Source organism: Ranitomeya variabilis, chromosome 6 (assembly GCF_051348905.1).
Source record: "Ranitomeya variabilis isolate aRanVar5 chromosome 6, aRanVar5.hap1, whole genome shotgun sequence".
In the NCBI taxonomy this organism is placed as follows: domain Eukaryota; kingdom Metazoa; phylum Chordata; class Amphibia; order Anura; family Dendrobatidae; genus Ranitomeya; species Ranitomeya variabilis.
Window position 1 is genome coordinate 102,072,160 of NC_135237.1, and position 24,915 is coordinate 102,097,074.

The 24,915-nt window shown below is 45.0% G+C and overlaps 1 long non-coding RNA gene across 1 annotated transcript; it reads right to left on the reverse strand.

Annotated features, from left to right (window-relative positions):
* Positions 1-1,184: 1,184 nt before the first annotated feature.
* LOC143783483 (uncharacterized) lies at positions 1,185-12,415 on the reverse strand. Its single transcript, XR_013217200.1, has 3 exons — positions 12,229-12,415; positions 4,202-4,285; positions 1,185-1,530 (listed from the first exon to the last, which is right to left on the reverse strand). It is a non-coding gene; the product is annotated as an uncharacterized LOC143783483 (long non-coding RNA).
* Between the last annotated feature and the right edge of the window lie 12,500 nt (positions 12,416-24,915).

Here is a 24,915-nt window from a genome sequence, read left to right on the forward strand (position 1 = left end):
CCAGTGTAGGTAAGTTTTTAGTGTAGGTTCCTATCTGAAGTCTGTTAGTAAGGAATAAGTCTGTGTACACTCACATCTGAAGAAGTCACCATGATGTTGGCAGATGGGCTCACACAATTTGATTAAAATATGCTCCCAGAGTCTCATTTTTATAAGTATAGTCTATATAGCCAAAATACTATTGAAAAATTCATATATATTTAAAGAAGCACTCTAATCTAAGTTTTTATCCTCTTAATATATTGCAATTATCATATTATATAGCACTGTGTACTTACAATTGCTCATTTTGCCTTTCTACCTAGCTAATTCTTCTCTTTTCTCTATGTAAATACAGAAAGTCTCTTGTCCCTGCATTTATCATTCCCTTATTCAGCTCCTGACCCAGCTGCTCCATCCTCCCCCCTGCCAGGGAGGGACTTTTGCAGTGACTTATGACTCATACAAGGAATATTGACCTCCTGTTTCTACATAGAGCTTAGAATGATTCAGCTAGTCAGTTTTTAATCACGTGATGTCATAGACCTAATGGAAAAGAAGAAGTAGCTGGGTAGAAAAGCAAAATGAGCAATTGTAAGTACGCATTGCTATGTAATATAATGATTGCTATATATTTAGAGCATGCAAATTTTAATTTAATATTTCCCTTAGGGTATGTTTCCACGGTCAGGAAATGCTGCTTTTTTGACGCTGCGCAGAGCTGCAGCGTCAAACAAGCAGCGTCCAGATGTTCCAGCATAGTGGAGGGGATTTTATGAAATCCCGTCTCCACTATGCGTGGAAACCCGCACGCGGCGGCCCTGCGACTCCGGACATGCTGCGCGTCTTTTCATATCGCAGCATGTCCGTACACCTTGCGGGGACGCAGCGTCCATGCAAGGCATATCACAGGGCCCTATGGGACAGAGCGATCATCCCGGATGTGAAGAGTTAACACATCCGGCATGATCGCGTCCCAGAAAGGGGGCGGGGCTTAGCGATACCTCCGGCCATCCTGAACGTGGAGACATAGCCTTGGGGTCCACAGTGTACTGTTGCCAGTTTGTGTGCGAATAGTGCAATGGTGCACCTTAAAGTTGCAAAGCAAGATGCACAAGAATTCAGAATACAAGCATTTACTAAAAGAGACATGAAAAGAGAGAATTGCAGATGCTGCTTTAAATTATATAATTTACTCTGTCAATTTCAGCAAAAACTTTACAGACTCGGTCGTACAAACGTTTAGATCATCACAAAAACAGAAAGTGAAACTGGTAAAAGCTCTAGGAAAGCATTTTAGACATTACACCGCAGTTATTCCAATTCAGTGCATCTGAAAGTATGCTTTGTACTGGATCATAGGAGCCTCAAGATCACATTATTCAATCTAATTAATTGAGAAATGTAAATTCATAAAGCAAAATGAGCTTCTCATGATTATCATCATTAAAGTAAATTGCTCACAAATGATGAGGCGATTCATCTCCGCAGAGGAGACAAACTTTGCTTTATGGAGTACTGAGGTTGAGCTCAATTGATTCAATAGCCATTCTGCAAAGCAAAAAGAAAGAATTAAGTTTGATTTTTCAAGAAGTGTGATCATTTATTTCAAGCGTAACTTCTGTACATGTATTTACATAGTTACATAGTTACATAGTTATTAAGGTTGAAGGAAGACTTTAAGTCCATCTAGTTCAACCCATAGCCTAGCCTAACATGCCCTAACATGTTGATCCAGAGGAAGGCAAAAAAAAAACATTTGGCAAAGAGTAAGCTCCACCTTGGGGAAAAAAATTCCTTCCCGACTCCACATACAGCAATCAGACTAATTCCCTGGATCAACGCCCTATCGAGGAATCTAGTGTGTATATCCTGTAACGTTATACTTTTCCAGGAAGGTATCCAGTCCCCTCTTAAATTTAAGTAATGAATCACTCATTACAACATCATACGGCAGAGAGTTCCATAGTCTCACTGCTCTTACAGTAAAGAATCTGCGTCTCTTATTATGCTTAAACCTTTTTTCCTCCAGACGTAGAGGACCTGTCTCAGGTCTACGATTAAGCCAAATTCTTAAATCTCAAGGCACGGTGCACATATAAATCACATAAGACGGGGTACCATCACCACCAATGTACAGTACAGACCAAAGGTTTGGACACACCTTCTCATTTAAAGATTTTTCTGTATTTTCATGACTATGAAAATTGTACATTCACACTGAAGGCATCAAAACTATGAATTAACACATGTGGAATTATATACTTAGCAAAAAAGTGTGAAACAACTGAAATTATGTCTTATATTCTAGGTTCTTCAAAGTAGCCACCTTTTGCTTTGATGATTGCTTTGCACACTCTTGGCATTCTCTTGATGAGCTTCAAGAGGTAGTCACCGGGAATGGTCTTCCAACAATCTTGAAGGAGTTTCCAGAGATGCTTAGCACTTGTTGGTCCTTTTGCCTTCAAACTATGGTCCAGCTCACCCCAAACCATCTCGATTGGGTTCAGGTCTGGTGACTGTGGAGGCCAGGTCATCTGGCGTAGCACCCCATCACTCTCCTTCTTGTTCAAATAGCCCTTACACAGCCTGGAGGTGTGTGTGGGGTCATTGTCCTGTTGAAAAATAAATGATGGTCCAACTAAACGCAAACCGGATGAAATAGCATGCCGCTGCAAGATGATGTGGTAGCCAAGCTGGTTCAGTATGCCTTCAATTTTGAATAAATCCCCAACAGTGTCACCAGCAAAGCACCCTCACATATCACACCTCCTCCTCCATGCTTCATGGTGGGAACCAGGCATGTAGAGTCCATCCGTTCATCTTTTCTGCATCGCACAAAGACACGGTAGTTGGAACCAAAGATCTCAAATTTGGACTCATCAGACCAAAGTACAGATTTCACTGGTCTAATGTCCATTCCTTGTGTTATTTAGCCCAAACAAGTCTCTTCTGCTTGTTGCTTGTCCTTATCAGTGGTTTCCTAGCAGCTATTTTACCATGAAGGCCTGCTGCACAAAGTCTCCTCTTAACAGTTGTTGTAGAGATGTGTCTGCTGCTAGAACTCTGTGTGGCATTGACCTGGTCTCTAATCTGAGCTGCTGTTAACCTGCGATTTCTGAGGCTGGTGACTCAGATAAACTTATCCTCAGAAGCAGAGGTGACTTTTGGTCTTCCTTTCCTGGGGCGGTCCTCATGTGAGCCATTTTCTTTGTAGCGCTTGATGGTTTTTGCCACTGCACTTGGGGACACTTTCAAAGTTTTCCCAATTTTTCAGACTGACTGACCTTAATTTCTTAAAATAATGATGGCCACTCGTTTTTCTTTACTTTGATGCTTTTTTCTTGCCATAATACAAATTCTAACAGTCTATTCAGTAGGACTATCAGCTCTGTATCCACCAGACTTCTGCTCAACACAACTGATGGTCCAAACCCCATTTATAAGGCAAGAAATCTCACTTATTAAACCTGACAGGGCACACCTGTGAATTGAAAACCATTCCTGGTGACTACCTCTTGAAGCTCATCAAGAGAATGCCAAGAGTGTGCAAAGCAGTCATCAAAGCAAAAGGTGGCTACTTTGAAGAACCTAGAACATAAGACATAATTTCAGTTGCTTCACACTTTTTTTTGTTAAGTATATAATTCCACATGTGTTAATTCATAGTTTTGATGCCTTCAGTGTGAATGTACAATTTTCATAGTCATGAAAATACAGAAAAATCTTTAAATGAGAAGGTGTGTCCAAACTTTTGGTCTGTACTGTACACCAATGGATGATAAAATCGACAAATCGGAGATTAAAGTGATAAACGAAGAAAAAAAACCTAAAACAATGTCCAATAATTAAATATATAGCAATATTTATTCAAGGGACATACAACAACGTGAGGTAGAGTGGGGGAAAAATACCAAAAAGGCGGCACTACACAGGAGACATTGTAGATTGCAAAAATGTGGCAATAGTATTAAAACTTGTCAAAATTGTTATAACCACAATAGTAAATTATTATATATGTGCCACAAGTTAAACCGCAATCATCAGAGTTATCAATATGCATGGTAAAATACCAAAATGGAAAAGTAAAGTGCAAATGCAAAGTGAATAAGGTGGCTAGAGCAGTGATCAAAAGATTTGATATATAGTAAAAAGATGTTTCTAGTCAAAGTGCTGCTGGCTTATATGGATCAATTATATAGCCACCTGGTATTTACAGTACCTGATGCAACATAAGAGAAGTCCCCAGGATGCACCCTGCCCCGATGCGCGTTTCGGCGTCTGCCTTCGTCAGGTGGGTATTTAGCTGTAGAGAGAATGGATAATAATAAATAATAATAATAATAATAATCTTTATTTATATAGCACCAACATATTCCGCAGCACTTTACAATTAAGCGGGGACATATACAGACAAATTCAATACAAGTTAAGACAATTTAAACAGTGACATTAGGAGTGAGGTCCCTGTTCGCAAGCTTACAATCTACAAGGAAATGGGGGGGACACAATAGGTGAAAAGTGCTTGTTATTTCAAGTCTGGCAATTATAATAAATAGGGATTTTCATATAAAGCTGCATGATCCGGTCATCAGCCCGTGTGTTTAAGTGCAATAGTTAAGTATCAAGTGCAGTTATCATGAGCATGGAGGGTGTGGAGACAGATGAATAGTAGGGTGCAGATTTAGAATAATATTTGGAAGGAGGGAACAGGGCAAAGTTAGTTTACTGAGTAGTTGATGTGGTAGGCTTGTTTGAAGAGATGGGTTTTTAGAGCGCGCTTGAATAGGTCAGGGCTAGGTATCAGTCTGATCGTCAGGGGAAGTGCATTCCAGAGAGCTGGCGCAGCACGAGAGAAGTCTTGTAGACGGAGGTGTGAGGTTCGGATTACGGGGGATGTTAGCCTTAGGTCATTTGTAGAACGGAGGGCACGTGTAGGGCGATAGACAGAGATGAGAGAGGAGATATAAGGCGGTGCAGAACTGTGGAGGGCTTTGTGGGTTAGAGAGATGAGTTTATACTGGACCCTGTAGCGAATGGGTAGCCAGTGTAATGACTGGCACAAGATGGAGGCATTGGTGAAGCGGTTGGACAGAAATATGACCCTGGCTGCCGCATTCAAGATGGATTGGAGAGGAGAAAGTTTGGTAAGAGGGAGACCGATCAGAAGAGAGTTGCAGTAGTCCAGACGAGAATGAATAAGAGCGACAGTAAGAGTCTTAGCAGTTTCAAAGGTGAGAAAAGGTCGGATTCTGGAGATGTTTTTAAGATGCAGGTGACAAGAGCAAGTGAGTGATCGGATATAGGGAGTAAAGGAAAGTTCGGAGTCGAATATGACCCCAAGACAGCGGGCATGCTGCTTGGGAGTTATGGTTGAACCCTCCAGAGTAATTTCGATGTTGGGAAGAGTGAGGTTAGTAGAAGGGAGAAACACAAGAAGTTCCATTTTGGAGAGATTTAGTTTCAGATAGAGGGAGGACATGATGTTAGAGACAGCAGACAGACAATCCTTGGTATTTTGAATTAGGGTAGGGGTGATGACAGGGGAAGAAGTGTATAATTGGGTGTCATCAGCATAGAGATGATACTGGAACCCAAATCTGCTGATTGTTTGTCCAATAGGGGCCGTGTATAGAGAGAAGAGGAGGGGGCCTAGGACTGAGCCCTGCGGAACCCCGATAGTAAGGGGACGAGGAGAGGAAGAGTTGCCGGCAAAGGATACAGTGAAGGAGCGGTCAGAGAGGTAGGAGGAGAACCAGGAGAGGGCTGTGTCCTTGAGGCCTATGAAGCGGAGCATAGTAAGAAGGAGCTGGTGATCCACAGTGTCAAATGCGGCAGAGAGATCCAGGAGAATCAGCAGAGAGCAATGACCTTTGGATTTAGCTGTTATTAGATCATTAGAGACTTTAGTGAGGGCAGTTTCAGTGGAGTGTAAAGAGCGGAAACCAGATTGTAAGGGGTCGAGAAGAGAGTTATCCGAGAGATAGCGGATTAGACGGGAGTGGACGAAGCGTTCCAGGAGTTTAGAGATGAAGGAAAGGTTAGATACAGGTCTATAGTTAGCAGTGCTGTTCTGGTCCAGGGATGGCTTTTTAAGTAAAGGGGTTATGATGGCATGTTTAAATGAGGAGGGAAAGATACCTGAAGAAAGAGAGAGTTTAAATATTTTAGTCAGGTGAGTGGTGACCACTGGTGAGAGAGACTGCAGGAGAGGTGAAGGAATGGGGTCACTGTTGCAGGTTGTAGGCCGAGCAGAAGCGAGGAGCTTGGAAACTTCTTCTGAGACAGGCTCAAAGATGTCTAGTGAGCTTGAGGTGCGGCGGGGAAGGGGATCCAGGCACTGAGGAGATTGGGTTGAGATATCCTGATGGATGTGGTTGATTTTTTCTAGGAAATAAGTGGCCAGATCCTCACCACTGAGATTGGTGATGGGGCCTGTACTTTAGGTTTCAGGAGGGAGTTTAAGGTTTCAAAAAGTCATTTTGGGTTGTTGGATAGTGAGGTGATGAGGGTGGTGAAGTAGGATTGTTTGGCCAGATAAAGGGCAGAGTTATAGGTTTTGAGCATGAACTTATAGTGGATGAAGTCTTCTGCTAAGAGAGACTTTCTCCACTGCTGCTCTGCACACCTTGAACAGCGCTGAAGAAAGCGTGTTTGCATAGTGTGCCAGGGCTGCCGTTGTCTGTGTCGGGTCTTTCTGCATGTAGAAGGTGCTGCTTCATCTAGGGCATTCTTCAGTGTATTATTGAAGTGTGACAATGCTAAGTCTGGACAGGAGAGGGAGGAGATGGGGGCTAAAGTTGTGTGGAGATTGTCCCTAAGCTGCTGGGTATTAATGGAACGTGTATTCCGATAAGTGTGGTGTTGTGAACTATACCTTTTGGCTCCCTCTTGTGGTCACTAGTGATTTGGCACTTGGATTGTCTTTTACCAGGTTGGTACTCACCTGCTTCGTTAGACCATGGGTGTTGCTATTTAGACTTCCTGGAATCTCAGTCCAGTGCCTGGCATCGTTGTAATCAGTTCACTTCTGTTTGCTCCTGTCTTCAGGTCCTGGTTCTTTGCAAGATAAGCTAAGTCCTGCTTTCGTACTTTTGATCATTTGCATTATTCTTATTTTTTGTCCAGCTTGTACAATATGTGATTCCTGATATCGCTGGAAGCTCTAGGGGGCTGATATTCTCCCCCCCACACCGTCAGTCGGTTTGGGGGTTCTTGGATATTCAGCGTGGATATTTTGCAGGGTTTTTTGCTGACCATATAAGTCTTCTTACTATATTCTGCTATTAGTCAGTGGGCCTCTCTTTGCTAAATCTAGTTCATTCTTACGTTTGTCTTTTCTTCTTACCTCACCGTTATTATTTGTTGGGGGCTTGTATTACTTTGGGGTCTTTTCTCTGGAGGCAAGAGAGGTCTTATTTTCCCTGATAGGGTTAGTTAGTTCTCCGGCTGGCGCGAGACGTCTAGGATCAACGTAGGCACGTTCCCCGGCTGCTGTTAGTGTTTGCGCTAGGATCAGGTATATGGTCAGCCTAGTTACCACTTCCCTATGAGCGAGTATTTATGTTTTGCAGACTTTGCGGTAATCTCTGAGGTCCCCTGCCATTGGGACCATAACAGTATGCCAGGCCAATAAATAGTTAATGCATTGCTGAAGTGGGATTAAAAGAAAAGAAGTTCTGAGTTTTTTTTTTTTTTCTTCTTCCCCTTTATCTCTGAGTGGCTTGAAACTTTGCTGCAGACATGAATGTTCAGACCTTGATTACTAGTGTGGGTCAGCTTGCTGCACGTGTGCAGGGCATTCAGGATTTTGTTGTTAGCAGTCCTATGTCAGAGCCTAAGATACCTATTCCTTAGCTGTTCTCTGGAGATCGATTTAAATTTAGGAATTTTAGGAATAATTGTAAATTGTTTCTATCTTTGAAACCTCGTTCGTCTGGAGATTCAGCTCAGCAAGTAAAAATTGTTATCTCCTTCTTGCGTGGCGACCCTCAGGATTGGGCTTTCTCGTTAGCGCCAGGAGATCCGGCATTGGCGGATGTTGATGCGTTTTTTCTGGCGCTCGGATTGCTTTATGAGGAGCCTAATCTTGAAATTCAGGCAGAAAAAGCTCTACTGGCCATCTCTCAGGGCCAGGATGAAGCTGAGGTGTACTGCCAAAAATTTCGGAAGTGGTCCGTGCTTACTCGATGGAATGAATGTGCTCTGGCCGCAAATTTCAGAAATGGCCTTTCTGAAGCCATTAAGAATGTGATGGTGGGTTTTACAATTCCTACAAGTCTGAATGATTCTATGGCGCTGGCTATTCAGATTGATCGGCGTTTGCGGGAGCGCAAATCCGCTAAACCTCTGGCGGTGTTGTCTGAACAGACACCTGTCTCAATGCAATGTGATAGAATCCTGACTAGAACCGAACGACAAAATCATAGACGTCAGAATGGGCTGTGTTTTTACTGTGGTGATTCTACACATGTTATATCAGCATGCTCTAAACGCCTAACCAAGGTTGTCAGTCGTGTCACCATTGGTAATTTGCAGCCTAAATTTATTTTGTCTGTGACTTTAATTTGTTCATTGTCTTCCTACCCTGTTATGGCATTTGTGGATTCAGGTGCTGCCCTGAGTCTTATGGACTTGTCGTTTGCCAAACGCTGCGGTTTTGTCCTGGAGCCTTTAAAAGTTCCGATTCCTCTCAGAGGAATTGATGCTACGCCACTGGCGGAAAATAAACCGCAGTATTGGACACAAGTGACCATGTGCATGACTCCTGAACAGCGGGAGGTGATTCGTTTTCTTGTTCTTGTAATCATTTGATACCCTTAAAATATAAATTTTATTAAATATGACTTAAAATGCCAACAACCAATGGCACACCAAAAAATAGAAAACACACCGTGAATAAAAACTGAAGTGGGGGGAAAGTCATGCCCTAGTGTAAGTCTGTGCTGTGAAGCTGCCTAACTGCGGGGGTTGGCACCCTAGGGGACATGTTGTGGCGCCCCCGCTCCGCGATGACTGACCCTGGGGTCCCTAAATTGACCCTAATCAACCCTCAGGGTCCCTCTACCCACACAAGATAGTGCTATAAAGGTACCCCTATTGGCTATACAAAGATCAGACCTACACCTAGGGAGACCTGGACCCCACACTGTGCATGATAAAAACAGATGGAGAACATGTAATAAAGGCGTTTGGTGGCAGAATATGCTGAATAGCCCTGATGAATAGATGCTTTTAGGCAAAAAAATGGTCTAACATGGATTGCCCCAATATCATTGTTCCCCGCTCAGGTGCTATGACTTTAACTCAATGGATTATAAGCATATCAGATAATGAACAATATGTTCCAAGATAGGTTTCATATGCGCCTAATATTGCAGGGACTAGAGCATATTAATCCATGTATGTTTCGATACTCATCGTTCAGGTGCATTGCCGCCCGCCTTCTGTCTGCTTAGCCTCAACGCGTTTCGCCTCTCTGGCTCATCAGGAGGCTCGATTTATTTTCATGTTTCTCGATGAGTTCTGATAGCATTGAATCGCGATATCATTACCTCAGTCTTTAAAGGCCGGGCACCGGAACTAGCAATGTCGGTGCTTCCTGTTTTCGAGTATGAAGTGCACCCGCGAAACAGCTCCCTAATTATCCGTAGAGAAAGGTTCCACCTCGTATGTCTATTGCATTATCGAGCGCTTCCTGGTAATTCATGCACAGAAGGCTATGCGGCGTCCCTCGTTTCCGGGGGATATACGATGTACGTCAGTATAGGGCCTCGGCCTCGTATATTGCGCATGCGTCAAGTGGACCGCTTGACAGATTACCTGCGTTCCACAGGCTTTCAGCTACTAAATGCCTGGTGCGCTTGCGCAGTTTGCAAAGTTTACAGGATAGCTGTGTTCCAGCCATTCCCTAATATCGGGTATGAGGGATCTACTGTGCAAACAAAAAATGGAGCCCTCCGTCGCATGTTGCGTATAGCGATCTACTATTCTGTTGCAGCCATAAACAGTAAAGAATATATATATAACAAACTGTCGCAACTATATCTCCTGCAACTGTGAACTCTGCCTTAACAAAATGTAAACAGTGTCATTACATTGCATGCAGATTCAATTTGCCATTGTTATTCTCCAAAGACATCAGATGAAGATGATCTAAACCCCACCTCTATAGGATACATACTTCTAGATATTGGAAGGGGGATTATAGTGATGCCTTATTCAAGTGCCCCATATTCATATGGGGAAATTAGGGTGTCCCATTTATTTTGACAGTTACAACAAAACATTGTCCCTAATGAAAAGTTGCCCCTAGGCTGAGGATTTTTATTAACACTATTCTGCACACAGATCTGTGCCAAGCCCCCCTTAAAGACAGATGGGGACAATATCATGACGGAGTATGGGTAAGCTTCCTAAGTATTCCCGGATACGTACAATCCAAGCAAACTTAAAGTCCTTATCATTAGAGGTTAATTCAGGGGATACCTACAGGAAGCAAGTAAATGACATTTGTTCATTCAGTCCCTTCGGGGTCAACGCATCCAACCTAAAGGTCCACTCGCATTCCCTCTGCAGGATGGTCCTATCTATATCTCCACCCCTCGGGCTCGATTTTACAACTTCTATGATCATGAACTTAATATTCAACCTGTCCGTGGGATGTTGGAGTCTCATGTGTCTAGCAAGGGTGGTGTCTCTGCCATTCTTTATATCTCCTAGATGTTCTCCCACCCTTCTACGACACTCCCTTTTCGTTTTCCCAATGTAGTTTTTAGGACAGGGGCATGTAGCCATATAGACTACTCCTGTTGACTTACAGTTCGAGTAATCCCGTTGGTAGAACACCTTCCCTGTGGAGGCGCTAATAAAAGATTTTGCGGGTGTCATCCAGCTACAGAATTTACAACCCCCACACCGATAGAAGCCACAAGGCCTCCTCTCTAGCCAAGTGCCCTCTACTTTTGGTTTTATGTAGTGGCTGTGCACTAGATTGTCCCTTAGGGACCTACCTCTTCTAAACGTAATATCGGGATATTCACCTAGTATGTCTCTTAAGTCTGGATCCATCCTAAGGATGTCCCAATGCTTTTTAAATACATCCCTCACCTTCTGGTGTTGGTGATCAAATGTCCCTATCACCCTGACAACCTCATTATCTGGTGGATTCACTTTTGCCTGCAGTAGTTGTTCCCTCTTAGAATTAGCCGCATATTTATATGCTGTGTTCAAAACTACGGGAGGATAGTTTTTCTCTTTAAATCTGTTGAGCATATCACATGCCTGGCTATGAAACATCCCCATATCTGAACAGTTTCTCCTAAGTCTTAAAAATTGTCCCTTAGGGATTCCCTTCTTAAGGGGGATGGGATGGTGGCTATTCCAGTCCAGAAGGCTATTCGTACTGGTCGGTTTGCGGTAGATACTCATTGTTAAATTGCCCCTTTCCGTCTTTTTTATGACTACGTCCAGAAACGCCAGTTGATCTTTCTGTATCTCACAGGTAAATTTTAAATTAATATTATTGACATTAAGTTCTGCAATAAATGTCATGAATAGTTCTTTTGTGCCCGTCCATATGACCAGGACGCCATCTATGTACCTCAGCCATAACGCCACAAATTCATGCCACCATTGGGTGGCTTCACCAAACACCGTTGTTTCTTCCCACCAGCCCAGGAACAGATTTGCGTACGATGGGGCACAGGGACACCCCATCGCAGTGCCCCTGAGCTGGTGGTAGTGCCTGCCGTTGAATTGAAAGGCGTTATGGGTCAGAATGAAGTTCAGAAGGGAAATAACAAAATCATTGTGGTCCCTGCAAGTCACCGACCTCTGTCTAAGATAGTATTGTACTCCCTTGATACCTGCGGCGTGTGGTATGCTGCTGTAGAGTGCCTCGACGTCAATTGACGCCAACCATGAGCCACTCTCCAGCTGTAGGCCTTCGATTTTCTGCAGTAGATCTGTCGTATCTCTAAGATACGAAGGGATAGAGGCAGAGGCGTAGCTAGGGTTTTGGTCCAGGGGGGGCGAAGCTTCTGAGTGGGCCCCTAACCAGGTAACCTTGATTACAACTCGATGACGCGCCCTAATAGTGGAGGAGACCTCAGCAGATGACCGCACTGTTACTGAAGATAAATCTCTATATAACGACCAACATGGATATTACCGCCATATGGTCAGTGGTAAATACCAGCCCTTCAGAACATATAAGAGATCACAGCACAGTTACAGATGGTGACTTACCGTTGACGTTCTTTATGATGGAATCGTCACTTTTCCCGTCTTTTCCATCTGGCCCAGACCGACATGACAACTTCTTCCGGCAAGGACTCAGCTGCAGGGAATACAACAAAGACACATTTCTCTTCTCACATTCCAGCCATCACCATCTATTCCCAACCTGCACAAACTCCTCATCCTGCTGATACCCCAATACCGAGCTGCTGCTGCCGTATGTGTCCCTATTACTGCACCTGATACCCCAACACTGAGCCGCTGCTGCCGTATGTGTCCCTATTACTGCACCTGATACCCCAATACTGAGCCGCTGCTGCCGTATGTGTCCCTTTTACTGCACCTGATACCCCAATACTGATCCGCTGCTGCCGTATGTGTCCCTATTACTGCCCCTGATACCCCAATACTGAGCCGCTGCTGCCGCATGTGTCCCTATTACTGCCCCTGATACCCCAATACTGAGCCGCTGCTGCCGTATGTGTCCTTATTACTGCACCTGATACCCCAATACTGAGCCGCTGCTGCCCTATGTGACCCTATTATTGCACCTACTCTGTGGTTCTCTGTACCCTCTAAAATCTAAAGCACCCCTCTATAATATAGTAATGCCGGGTTCAAGTGCCGTAGAAAACAGAGCCCACATTTTGCCCCCTAGAAAATAATAATGCCCTCTGTGTGCCCCTTTGATAGTCACAGTAACCTGAGTTCCCCTATTACAATAAGTGCCCACTTTACATTTAATAATGTCCTGAGTCTCCCCCCTGTACAGCTCACCTATACACAGTATAATGCCCCCTAACTGTATAGTACCACCCACACAGTATACTGACCCGTTAGTAGCCTTCAAACTGTTTGATGGCTCCAACACTGTAATCCCCACACTGTATGATGGCCCCATAGATAACCTCCATATAGTATAATGTGCCAGATAGTCCTCAATATAGCACAAGGCAGCACCCCTATAGGCAGACCCTGTAGTATAAGGCAGCACCCCCCATAGGCAGATCCGGTAGAATAAGGCAGCACCCCCCAAAGGCAGATCCTGTAGAATAAGGCAGCACTCCCCCCATAGGCAGATCCTGTAGAATAAGGCAGCACTCCCCCCATAGGCAGATCCTGTAGAATAAGGCAGCACCCCCCATAGGCAGATCCTGTGTATAAGGCAGCACTCCCGTGCATAGGCAGATCCTGTAGAATAAGGCAGCACTCCCCCCTTATAGGCAGATCCTGTAGAATAAGGCAGCACCCCCCCATAGGCAGATCCTGTGTATAAGGCAGCACTCCCGTGCATAGGCAGATCTTGTAGAATAAGGCAGCACTCCCCCCTTATAGGCAGATCCTGTATATAAGGCAGCACTCCCCCCCTATAGGCAGATCCTGTGTATAAGGCAGCACTCCCCCCTTATAGACAGATCCTGTATATAAGGCAGCACTCCCCCCTTATAGGCAGATCCTGTAGAATAAGGCAGCACTCCCCTCTATAGGCAGATCCTGTATATAAGGCAGCACTCCCCCCCTATAGGCAGATCCTGTGTATAAGGCAGCACTCCCCCCTTATAGGCAGATCCTGTAGAATAAGGCAGCACTCCCCCCTATAGGCATATACTGTATATAAGGCAGCCCCCCAGGCAGATCAAGCAGCCACCCCTCCCCCCCGGCAGATCAAGCAGCCCCCATATAAAACACAGTAAAGAAATACTCACCTCTCTTCCTCCTTGTTCCAGTGGCGCTCCCTACTCCCGCTCATCTGACAGCGGGCGCTGGGTGGTGACGTCATCGCGCCCGCTGTCAGACAGTGTGGGGGATGATGGGAGGAGCGCAACACAGCGCTCCTTCCCTCATCACTGCGGTGAGCTGTATCGGCTAGGTACTGCTGGCACCGGGCCCCTGCCGCCTGCTCAGGGGCCCCATAGCGGCAGAGCAGGGGATCGATTCTCCCTGCTCTGCCGCAGAATGTAACTGCATCGGCGCGCTGCGAGCGCCGATGCAGTTACAGTAGCGTAGCTCCGGGTGGGCCCCCTCAGAGCGCGGGGCCCGGGGCGATGGCCCCCTCTGCCCCCCCGGTAGCTACGCTACTGGATAGAGGTCACAAATGGCCTAAGGATTTCCTCTATATAGAGACCACAATTTTGTGTAAGTGAATCTACTCCAGATACGATGGGGCGTCCTTTCAAAGGGCTCAAACCCTTGTGTACCTTGGGTATTGTGTAGAAGGTCGCCTGTAGGGGAAAATTAGGAAGAAGGAAGCCAAATTCCGAACTAGATATAAGTCTGTTATTAAGAGCCTCATCAAGCATCTCCTTTAGTTTGTTTTTATACAGTTCTCTTGGATCAAATTTCAGCACTTCATATGTGGTTCTGTCCTGTAAGATGTTATAGCACATATCACAGTATACCTTATGATCCATAATGACCAAATTACCACCTTTGTCGGATGGCTTTATTACTAATTGGTCATTATTCCTCAATGTCTCAAGTGCCTCTCTCTTATATTTAGATTATACTCCATATTTGAGTCATTGCTCCCTATTTTCTTGAGATCTCTCTCTACCATTTGTAAAAATATGTCGATGTTTGTCGTTTCACCTTGTGGGGGCATTTTGACACTTTTATTTTTTAGTTTGGTAAAGGGTCCCTTGCCGAGATTTGGTCCTAGATCATTTTCCCCTAGAAGTCCGACTAGTGCTTGGAAGCTTTCTAAATCTTCCTCCTGCAGGCCCTGCTGGATACATTCCTCTCTGTCATTGTGTAGAAAAAACTTTCTCCATTTCAATTTTCGACAAAAGAGGTTAAGGTCTTTCACCCATCCAAAGCAATTGAACTTATTGGTGGGGACAAAATTAAGCCCTCTTTGTAGTATGCCATATTCATCTATTGAAAGGGTATGGGTGGATAGATTTATAATTTGTCCCCTATCTAGTTGGACTTTTGTCGCAGGAAATATCCTGCTTTCATTCCCTGCTCTAAAAAAGAGGAAGAAGATGATGGTTGTGAAGAGGAAGGGGCCGTTCCTGGTGTATCTCTTGGGCTGGGAAGAAAGGTTTTTGATGTACCCTCTCCACTTCTGTGTCCTCCCCTCCCCCTCCTCCCACGTTTCTCTCTCGGATGTTGCCATCTTTGTTGTCTGTATGGCTGTCCCCTATTTGAGAATGCCCCTCTCCCTGACGATTCTGTTTTTTCTGTATCGGAAGTATCAATATCCGATGAAGTCGCTTCTCCTGATCTATCCCTTTGAAAGTTGAAAGCCTGATTGTCCGCAAAACTCTTTAAGTCCTTCTGGAACTGTATCTGCTTTCTTTCTTTTAACAGGGCCTGGTACTTTTCAACAGAGGTCTGTAGCAGACCTTCTCTTCTGTTGAAATCAGAGTCGGATTTGAATTTTAACACTTTTTCTATCAGGCTATTTAAATTACTAGTGGATTTCTCCAATAGTTTCTTCTCCTCTGTCAGCAATAACTGCATGAAGCGTACTGATGAGTCGATCGACTCCTTTAACCAGAGATCTAAGAATTCCGGGGATGCTGTCCTCGGGGATGGTGCAATGTTGATCCTGAGACCTCTAGGAATGATTCTATTTTTGATATAGTTCTCTAAAGTTCTTATTTCCCACCACGATTTAAGAAAAGCTTTGTATCCAATGTAGACCTCGTTAAATGCGTTTTTTAATGTCAAAACCCCCGTACTATTATCCTGAGTTCCTTCAATGTTAAATGCTTGGATAGCATCCTCTAGCCAAAAATCTAGGTTTATTGGGCCCGATAGAAAGCTAGCCATACTCTATCCGTAAATAAGGGGTTTTTTTTAAACAAATATAATGGGGTAGTGATCATGTATTTGTAATCATATGATACCCTTAAAATATAAATTTTATTAAATATGACTTAAAATGCCAACAACCAATGGCACACCAAAAAATAGAAAACACACCGTGAATAAAAACTGAAGTGGGGGGAAAGTCATGCCCTAGTGTAAGTCTGTGCTGTGAAGCTGCCTAACTGCGGGGGTTGGCACCCTAGGGGACACGTTGTGGCGCCCCCGCTCCGCGATGACTGACCCTGGGGTCCCTAAATTGACCCTAATCAACCCTCAGGGTCCCTCTACCCACACAAGATAGTGCTATAAAGGTACCCCTATTGGCTATACAAAGATCAGACCTACACCTAGGGAGACCTGGACCCCACACTGTGCATGATAAAAACAGATGGAGAACATGTAATAAAGGCGTTTGGTGGCAGAATATGCTGAATAGCCCTGATGAATAGATGCTTTTAGGCAAAAAAATGGTCTAACATGGATTGCCCCAATATCATTGTTCCCCGCTCAGGTGCTATGACTTTAACTCAATGGATTATAAGCATATCAGATAATGAACAATATGTTCCAAGATAGGTTTCATATGCGCCTAATATTGCAGGGACTAGAGCATATTAATCCATGTATATTTCGATACTCATCGTTCAGGTGCATTGCCGCCCGCCTTCTGTCTGCTTAGCCTCAATGCGTTTCGCCTCTCTGGCTCATCAGGAGGCTCGATTTATTTTCATGTTTCTCGATGAGTTCTGATAGCATTGAATCGCGATATCATTACCTCAGTCTTTAAAGGCCGGGCACCGGAACTGTCATGAATCCCCAATGGCTAGGGATAGCACAGGATAAGCAAAGTAAAATAAATATCGGACGAGCTCTAGGGTGATGGAACCTGGGCTGACCGCTGCCCTACGCCTGACAAACGCAACTAGAGATAGCCAGGGAGCGTGCCTACGTTGGTTCTAGACGCCACGCACCAGCCTAAGAGCTAACTAGTACTGCAGAGAAAACAAAGACCTCACTTGCCTCCAGAGGAATTAACCCCAAAGATATAGTTGCCCCCCACATGTATTGACGGTGAAATGAGAGGAAGGCACATACATAGAGATGATGTATATAGCTTTAGCAAATAGAGGCCCGCTGAAAACTAGAAAGCAGAATGACACAAAAGGGGACTGAGCGGTCAGCAAAAAACCCTAATCAAAAAAACCATCCTGAGATTACAAGAACCCATGTGCCAACTCATGGCACATGGGGAGAACCTCAGTCCACTAGAGCAACCAGCTAACAAAGAGACATTCTAAGCAAGCTGGACAAAAAAACCAAACAACTGAAAATCAGCACTTAGCTTATCCTGAAAGATCTGGGAGCAGGTAGGCAGGAACCAAACAGAGCACATCTGAACACATTGATAGCCGGCAAGGGAAATGACAGAGAGGCCAGGTAAAATAGGAAACACCCAGCCTCTGATGGACAGATGGAAACCAAAGGCCGCAACCCACCAAAGTCACCCAGTACCAGCAGTAACCACCAGAGGGAGCCCGCAAACAGAATCCACAACACGGAACTAGCAATGTCGGTGCTTCCTGTTTTCGAGTATGAAGTGCACCCGCGAAACAGCTCCCTAATTATCCGTAGAGAAAGGTTCCACCTCGTATGTCTATTGCATTATCGAGCGCTTCCTGGTAATTCATGCACAGAAGGCTATGCGGCGTCCCTCGTTTCCGGGGGATATACGATGTACGTCAGTATAGGGCCTCGGCCTCGTATATTGCGCATGCGTCAAGTGGACCGCTTGACAGATTAGCTGCGTTCCACAGGCTTTCAGCTACTAAATGCCTGGTGCGCTTGCGCAGTGTGCAAAGTTTACAGGATAGCTGCGTTCCAGCCATTCCCTAATATCGGGTATGAGGGATCTACTGTGCAAACAAAAAATGGAGCCCTCCGTCGCATGTTGCGTATAGCGATCTACTATTCTGTTGCAGCCATAAACAGTAAAGAATATATATATAACAAACTGTCGCAACTATATCTCCTGCAACTGTGAACTCTGCCTTAACAAAATGTAAACAGTGTCATTACATTGCATGCAGATTCAATTTGCCATTGTTATTCTCCAAAGACATCAGATGAAGATGATCTAAACCCCACCTCTATAGGATACATACTTCTAGATATTGGAAGGGGGATTATAGTGATGCCTTATTCAAGTGCCCCATATTCATATGGGGAAATTAGGGTGTCCCATTTATTTTGACAGTTACAACAAAACATCGTCCCTAATGAAAAGGTGCCCCTAGGCTGAGGATTTTTATTAACACTATTCTGCACACAGATCTGTGCCAAGCCCCCCTTAAAGACAGATGGGGACAATATCATGACGGAGTATGGGTAAGCTTCCTAAGTATTCCCGGATACGTACAATCCAAGCAAACTTAAAGTCCTTATCATTAGAGGTTAATTCAGGGGATACCTACAGGAAGCAAGTAAATGACATTTGTTCATTCAGTCCCTTCGGGGTCAACGCATCCAACCTAAAGGTCCACTCGCATTCCCTCTGCAGGATGGTCCTATCTATATCTCCACCCCTCGGGCTCGATTTTACAACTACTATGATCATGAACTTAATATTCAACCTGTCCGTGGGATGTTGGAGTCTCATGTGTCTAGCAAGGGTGGTGTCTCTGCCAGTCTTTATATCTCCTAGATGTTCTCCCACCCTTCTACGACACTCCCTTTTCGTTTTCCCAATGTAGTTTTTAGGACAGGGGCATGTAGCCATATAGACTACTCCTGTTGACTTACAGTTCGAGAAATCCCGTTGGTAGAACACCTTCCCTGTGGAGGCGCTAATAAAAGATTTTGCGGGTGTCATCCAGCTACAGAATTTACAACCCCCACACCGATAGAAGCCACAAGGCCTCCTCTCTAGCCAAGTGCCCTCTACTTTTGGTTTTATGTAGTGGCTGTGCACTAGATTGTCCCTTAGGGACCTACCTCTTCTAAACGTAATATCGGGATATTCACCTAGTATGTCTCTTAAGTCTGGATCCATCCTAAGGATGTCCCAATGCTTTTTAAATACATCCCTCACCTTCTGGTGTTGGTGATCAAATGTCCCTATCACCCTGACAACCTCATTATCTGGTGGATTCACTTTTGCCTGCAGTAGTTGTTCCCTCTTAGAATTAGCCGCATATTTATATGCTGTGTTCAAAACTACGGGAGGATAGTTTTTCTCTTTAAATCTGTTGAGCATATCACATGCCTGGCTATGAAACATCCCCATATCTGAACAGTTTCTCCTAAGTCTTAAAAATTGTCCCTTAGGGATTCCCTTCTTAAGGGGGATGGGATGGTGGCTATTCCAGTCCAGAAGGCTATTCGTACTGGTCGGTTTGCGGTAGATACTCATTGTTAAATTGCCCCTTTCCGTCTTTTTTATGACTACGTCCAGAAACGCCAGTTGATCTTTCTGTATCTCACAGGTAAATTTTAAATTAATATTATTGACATTAAGTTCTGCAATAAATGTCATGAATAGTTCTTTTGTGCCCGTCCATATGACCAGGACGCCATCTATGTACCTCAGCCATAACGCCACAAATTCATGCCACCATTGGGTGGCTTCACCAAACACCGTTGTTTCTTCCCACCAGCCCAGGAACAGATTTGCGTACGATGGGGCACAGGGACACCCCATCGCAGTGCCCCTGAGCTGGTGGTAGTGCCTGCCGTTGAATTGAAAGGCGTTATGGGTCAGAATGAAGTTCAGAAGGGAAATAACAAAATCATTGTGGTCCCTGCAAGTCACCGACCTCTGTCTAAGATAGTATTGTACTCCCTTGATACCTGCGGCGTGTGGTATGCTGCTGTAGAGTGCCTCGACGTCAATTGACGCCAACCATGAGCCACTCTCCAGCTGTAGGCCTTCGATTTTCTGCAGTAGATCTGTCGTATCTCTAAGATACGAAGGGATAGAGGCAGAGGCGTAGCTAGGGTTTTGGTCCAGGGGGGGCGAAGCTTCTGAGTGGGCCCCTAACCAGGTAACCTTGATTACAACTCGATGACGCGCCCTAATAGTGGAGGAGACCTCAGCAGATGACCGCACTGTTACTGAAGATAAATCTCTATATAACGACCAACATGGATATTACCGCCATATGGTCAGTGGTAAATACCAGCCCTTCAGAACATATAAGAGATCACAGCACAGTTACAGATGGTGACTTACCGTTGACGTTCTTTATGATGGAATCGTCACTTTTCCCGTCTTTTCCATCTGGCCCAGACCGACATGACAACTTCTTCCGGCAAGGACTCAGCTGCAGGGAATACAACAAAGACACATTTCTCTTCTCACATTCCAGCCATCACCATCTATTCCCAACCTGCACAAACTCCTCATCCTGCTGATACCCCAATACCGAGCTGCTGCTGCCGTATGTGTCCCTATTACTGCACCTGATACCCCAACACTGAGCCGCTGCTGCCGTATGTGTCCCTATTACTGCACCTGATACCCCAATACTGAGCCGCTGCTGCCGTATGTGTCCCTTTTACTGCACCTGATACCCCAATACTGATCCGCTGCTGCCGTATGTGTCCCTATTACTGCCCCTGATACCCCAATACTGAGCCGCTGCTGCCGCATGTGTCCCTATTACTGCCCCTGATACCCCAATACTGAGCCGCTGCTGCCGTATGTGTCCTTATTACTGCACCTGATACCCCAATACTGAGCCGCTGCTGCCCTATGTGACCCTATTATTGCACCTACTCTGTGGTTCTCTGTACCCTCTAAAATCTAAAGCACCCCTCTATAATATAGTAATGCCGGGTTCAAGTGCCGTAGAAAACAGAGCCCACATTTTGCCCCCTAGAAAATAATAATGCCCTCTGTGTGCCCCTTTGATAGTCACAGTAACCTGAGTTCCCCTATTACAATAAGTGCCCACTTTACATTTAATAATGTCCTGAGTCTCCCCCCTGTACAGCTCACCTATACACAGTATAATGCCCCCTAACTGTATAGTACCACCCACACAGTATACTGACCCGTTAGTAGCCTTCAAACTGTTTGATGGCTCCAACACTGTAATCCCCACACTGTATGATGGCCCCATAGATAACCTCCATATAGTATAATGTGCCAGATAGTCCTCAATATAGCACAAGGCAGCACCCCTATAGGCAGACCCTGTAGTATAAGGCAGCACCCCCCATAGGCAGATCCGGTAGAATAAGGCAGCACCCCCCAAAGGCAGATCCTGTAGAATAAGGCAGCACTCCCCCCATAGGCAGATCCTGTAGAATAAGGCAGCACTCCCCCCATAGGCAGATCCTGTAGAATAAGGCAGCACCCCCCATAGGCAGATCCTGTGTATAAGGCAGCACTCCCGTGCATAGGCAGATCCTGTAGAATAAGGCAGCACTCCCCCCTTATAGGCAGATCCTGTAGAATAAGGCAGCACCCCCCCATAGGCAGATCCTGTGTATAAGGCAGCACTCCCGTGCATAGGCAGATCTTGTAGAATAAGGCAGCACTCCCCCCTTATAGGCAGATCCTGTATATAAGGCAGCACTCCCCCCCTATAGGCAGATCCTGTGTATAAGGCAGCACTCCCCCCTTATAGACAGATCCTGTATATAAGGCAGCACTCCCCCCTTATAGGCAGATCCTGTAGAATAAGGCAGCACTCCCCTCTATAGGCAGATCCTGTATATAAGGCAGCACTCCCCCCCTATAGGCAGATCCTGTGTATAAGGCAGCACTCCCCCCTTATAGGCAGATCCTGTAGAATAAGGCAGCACTCCCCCCTATAGGCATATACTGTATATAAGGCAGCCCCCCAGGCAGATCAAGCAGCCACCCCTCCCCCCCGGCAGATCAAGCAGCCCCCATATAAAACACAGTAAAGAAATACTCACCTCTCTTCCTCCTTGTTCCAGTGGCGCTCCCTACTCCCGCTCATCTGACAGCGGGCGCTGGGTGGTGACGTCATCGCGCCCGCTGTCAGACAGTGTGGGGGATGATGGGAGGAGCGCAACACAGCGCTCCTTCCCTCATCACTGCGGTGAGCTGTATCGGCTAGGTACTGCTGGCACCGGGCCCCTGCCGCCTGCTCAGGGGCCCCATAGCGGCAGAGCAGGGGATCGATTCTCCCTGCTCTGCCGCAGAATGTAACTGCATCGGCGCGCTGCGAGCGCCGATGCAGTTACAGTAGCGTAGCTCCGGGTGGGCCCCCTCAGAGCGCGGGGCCCGGGGCGATGGCCCCCTCTGCCCCCCCGGTAGCTACGCTACTGGATAGAGGTCACAAATGGCCTAAGGATTTCCTCTATATAGAGACCACAATTTTGTGTAAGTGAATCTACTCCAGATACGATGGGGCGTCCTTTCAAAGGGCTCAAACCCTTGTGTACCTTGGGTATTGTGTAGAAGGTCGCCTGTAGGGGAAAATTAGGAAGAAGGAAGCCAAATTCCGAACTAGATATAAGTCTGTTATTAAGAGCCTCATCAAGCATCTCCTTTAGTTTGTTTTTATACAGTTCTCTTGGATCAAATTTCAGCACTTCATATGTGGTTCTGTCCTGTAAGATGTTATAGCACATATCACAGTATACCTTATGATCCATAATGACCAAATTACCACCTTTGTCGGATGGCTTTATTACTAATTGGTCATTATTCCTCAATGTCTCAAGTGCCTCTCTCTTATATTTAGATTATACTCCATATTTGAGTCATTGCTCCCTATTTTCTTGAGATCTCTCTCTACCATTTGTAAAAATATGTCGATGTTTGTCGTTTCACCTTGTGGGGGCATTTTGACACTTTTATTTTTTAGTTTGGTAAAGGGTCCCTTGCCGAGATTTGGTCCTAGATCATTTTCCCCTAGAAGTCCGACTAGTGCTTGGAAGCTTTCTAAATCTTCCTCCTGCAGGCCCTGCTGGATACATTCCTCTCTGTCATTGTGTAGAAAAAACTTTCTCCATTTCAATTTTCGACAAAAGAGGTTAAGGTCTTTCACCCATCCAAAGCAATTGAACTTATTGGTGGGGACAAAATTAAGCCCTCTTTGTAGTATGCCATATTCATCTATTGAAAGGGTATGGGTGGATAGATTTATAATTTGTCCCCTATCTAGTTGGACTTTTGTCGCAGGAAATATCCTGCTTTCATTCCCTGCTCTAAAAAAGAGGAAGAAGATGATGGTTGTGAAGAGGAAGGGGCCGTTCCTGGTGTATCTCTTGGGCTGGGAAGAAAGGTTTTTGATGTACCCTCTCCACTTCTGTGTCCTCCCCTCCCCCTCCTCCCACGTTTCTCTCTCGGATGTTGCCATCTTTGTTGTCTGTATGGCTGTCCCCTATTTGAGAATGCCCCTCTCCCTGACGATTCTGTTTTTTCTGTATCGGAAGTATCAATATCCGATGAAGTCGCTTCTCCTGATCTATCCCTTTGAAAGTTGAAAGCCTGATTGTCCGCAAAACTCTTTAAGTCCTTCTGGAACTGTATCTGCTTTCTTTCTTTTAACAGGGCCTGGTACTTTTCAACAGAGGTCTGTAGCAGACCTTCTCTTCTGTTGAAATCAGAGTCGGATTTGAATTTTAACACTTTTTCTATCAGGCTATTTAAATTACTAGTGGATTTCTCCAATAGTTTCTTCTCCTCTGTCAGCAATAACTGCATGAAGCGTACTGATGAGTCGATCGACTCCTTTAACCAGAGATCTAAGAATTCCGGGGATGCTGTCCTCGGGGATGGTGCAATGTTGATCCTGAGACCTCTAGGAATGATTCTATTTTTGATATAGTTCTCTAAAGTTCTTATTTCCCACCACGATTTAAGAAAAGCTTTGTATCCAATGTAGACCTCGTTAAATGCGTTTTTTAATGTCAAAACCCCCGTACTATTATCCTGAGTTCCTTCAATGTTAAATGCTTGGATAGCATCCTCTAGCCAAAAATCTAGGTTTATTGGGCCCGATAGAAAGCTAGCCATACTCTATCCGTAAATAAGGGGTTTTTTTTAAACAAATATAATGGGGTAGTGATCATGTATTTGTAATCATATGATACCCTTAAAATATAAATTTTATTAAATATGACTTAAAATGCCAACAACCAATGGCACACCAAAAAATAGAAAACACACCGTGAATAAAAACTGAAGTGGGGGGAAAGTCATGCCCTAGTGTAAGTCTGTGCTGTGAAGCTGCCTAACTGCGGGGGTTGGCACCCTAGGGGACACGTTGTGGCGCCCCCGCTCCGCGATGACTGACCCTGGGGTCCCTAAATTGACCCTAATCAACCCTCAGGGTCCCTCTACCCACACAAGATAGTGCTATAAAGGTACCCCTATTGGCTATACAAAGATCAGACCTACACCTAGGGAGACCTGGACCCCACACTGTGCATGATAAAAACAGATGGAGAACATGTAATAAAGGCGTTTGGTGGCAGAATATGCTGAATAGCCCTGATGAATAGATGCTTTTAGGCAAAAAAATGGTCTAACATGGATTGCCCCAATATCATTGTTCCCCGCTCAGGTGCTATGACTTTAACTCAATGGATTATAAGCATATCAGATAATGAACAATATGTTCCAAGATAGGTTTCATATGCGCCTAATATTGCAGGGACTAGAGCATATTAATCCATGTATATTTCGATACTCATCGTTCAGGTGCATTGCCGCCCGCCTTCTGTCTGCTTAGCCTCAATGCGTTTCGCCTCTCTGGCTCATCAGGAGGCTCGATTTATTTTCATGTTTCTCGATGAGTTCTGATAGCATTGAATCGCGATATCATTACCTCAGTCTTTAAAGGCCGGGCACCGGAACTGTCATGAATCCCCAATGGCTAGGGATAGCACAGGATAAGC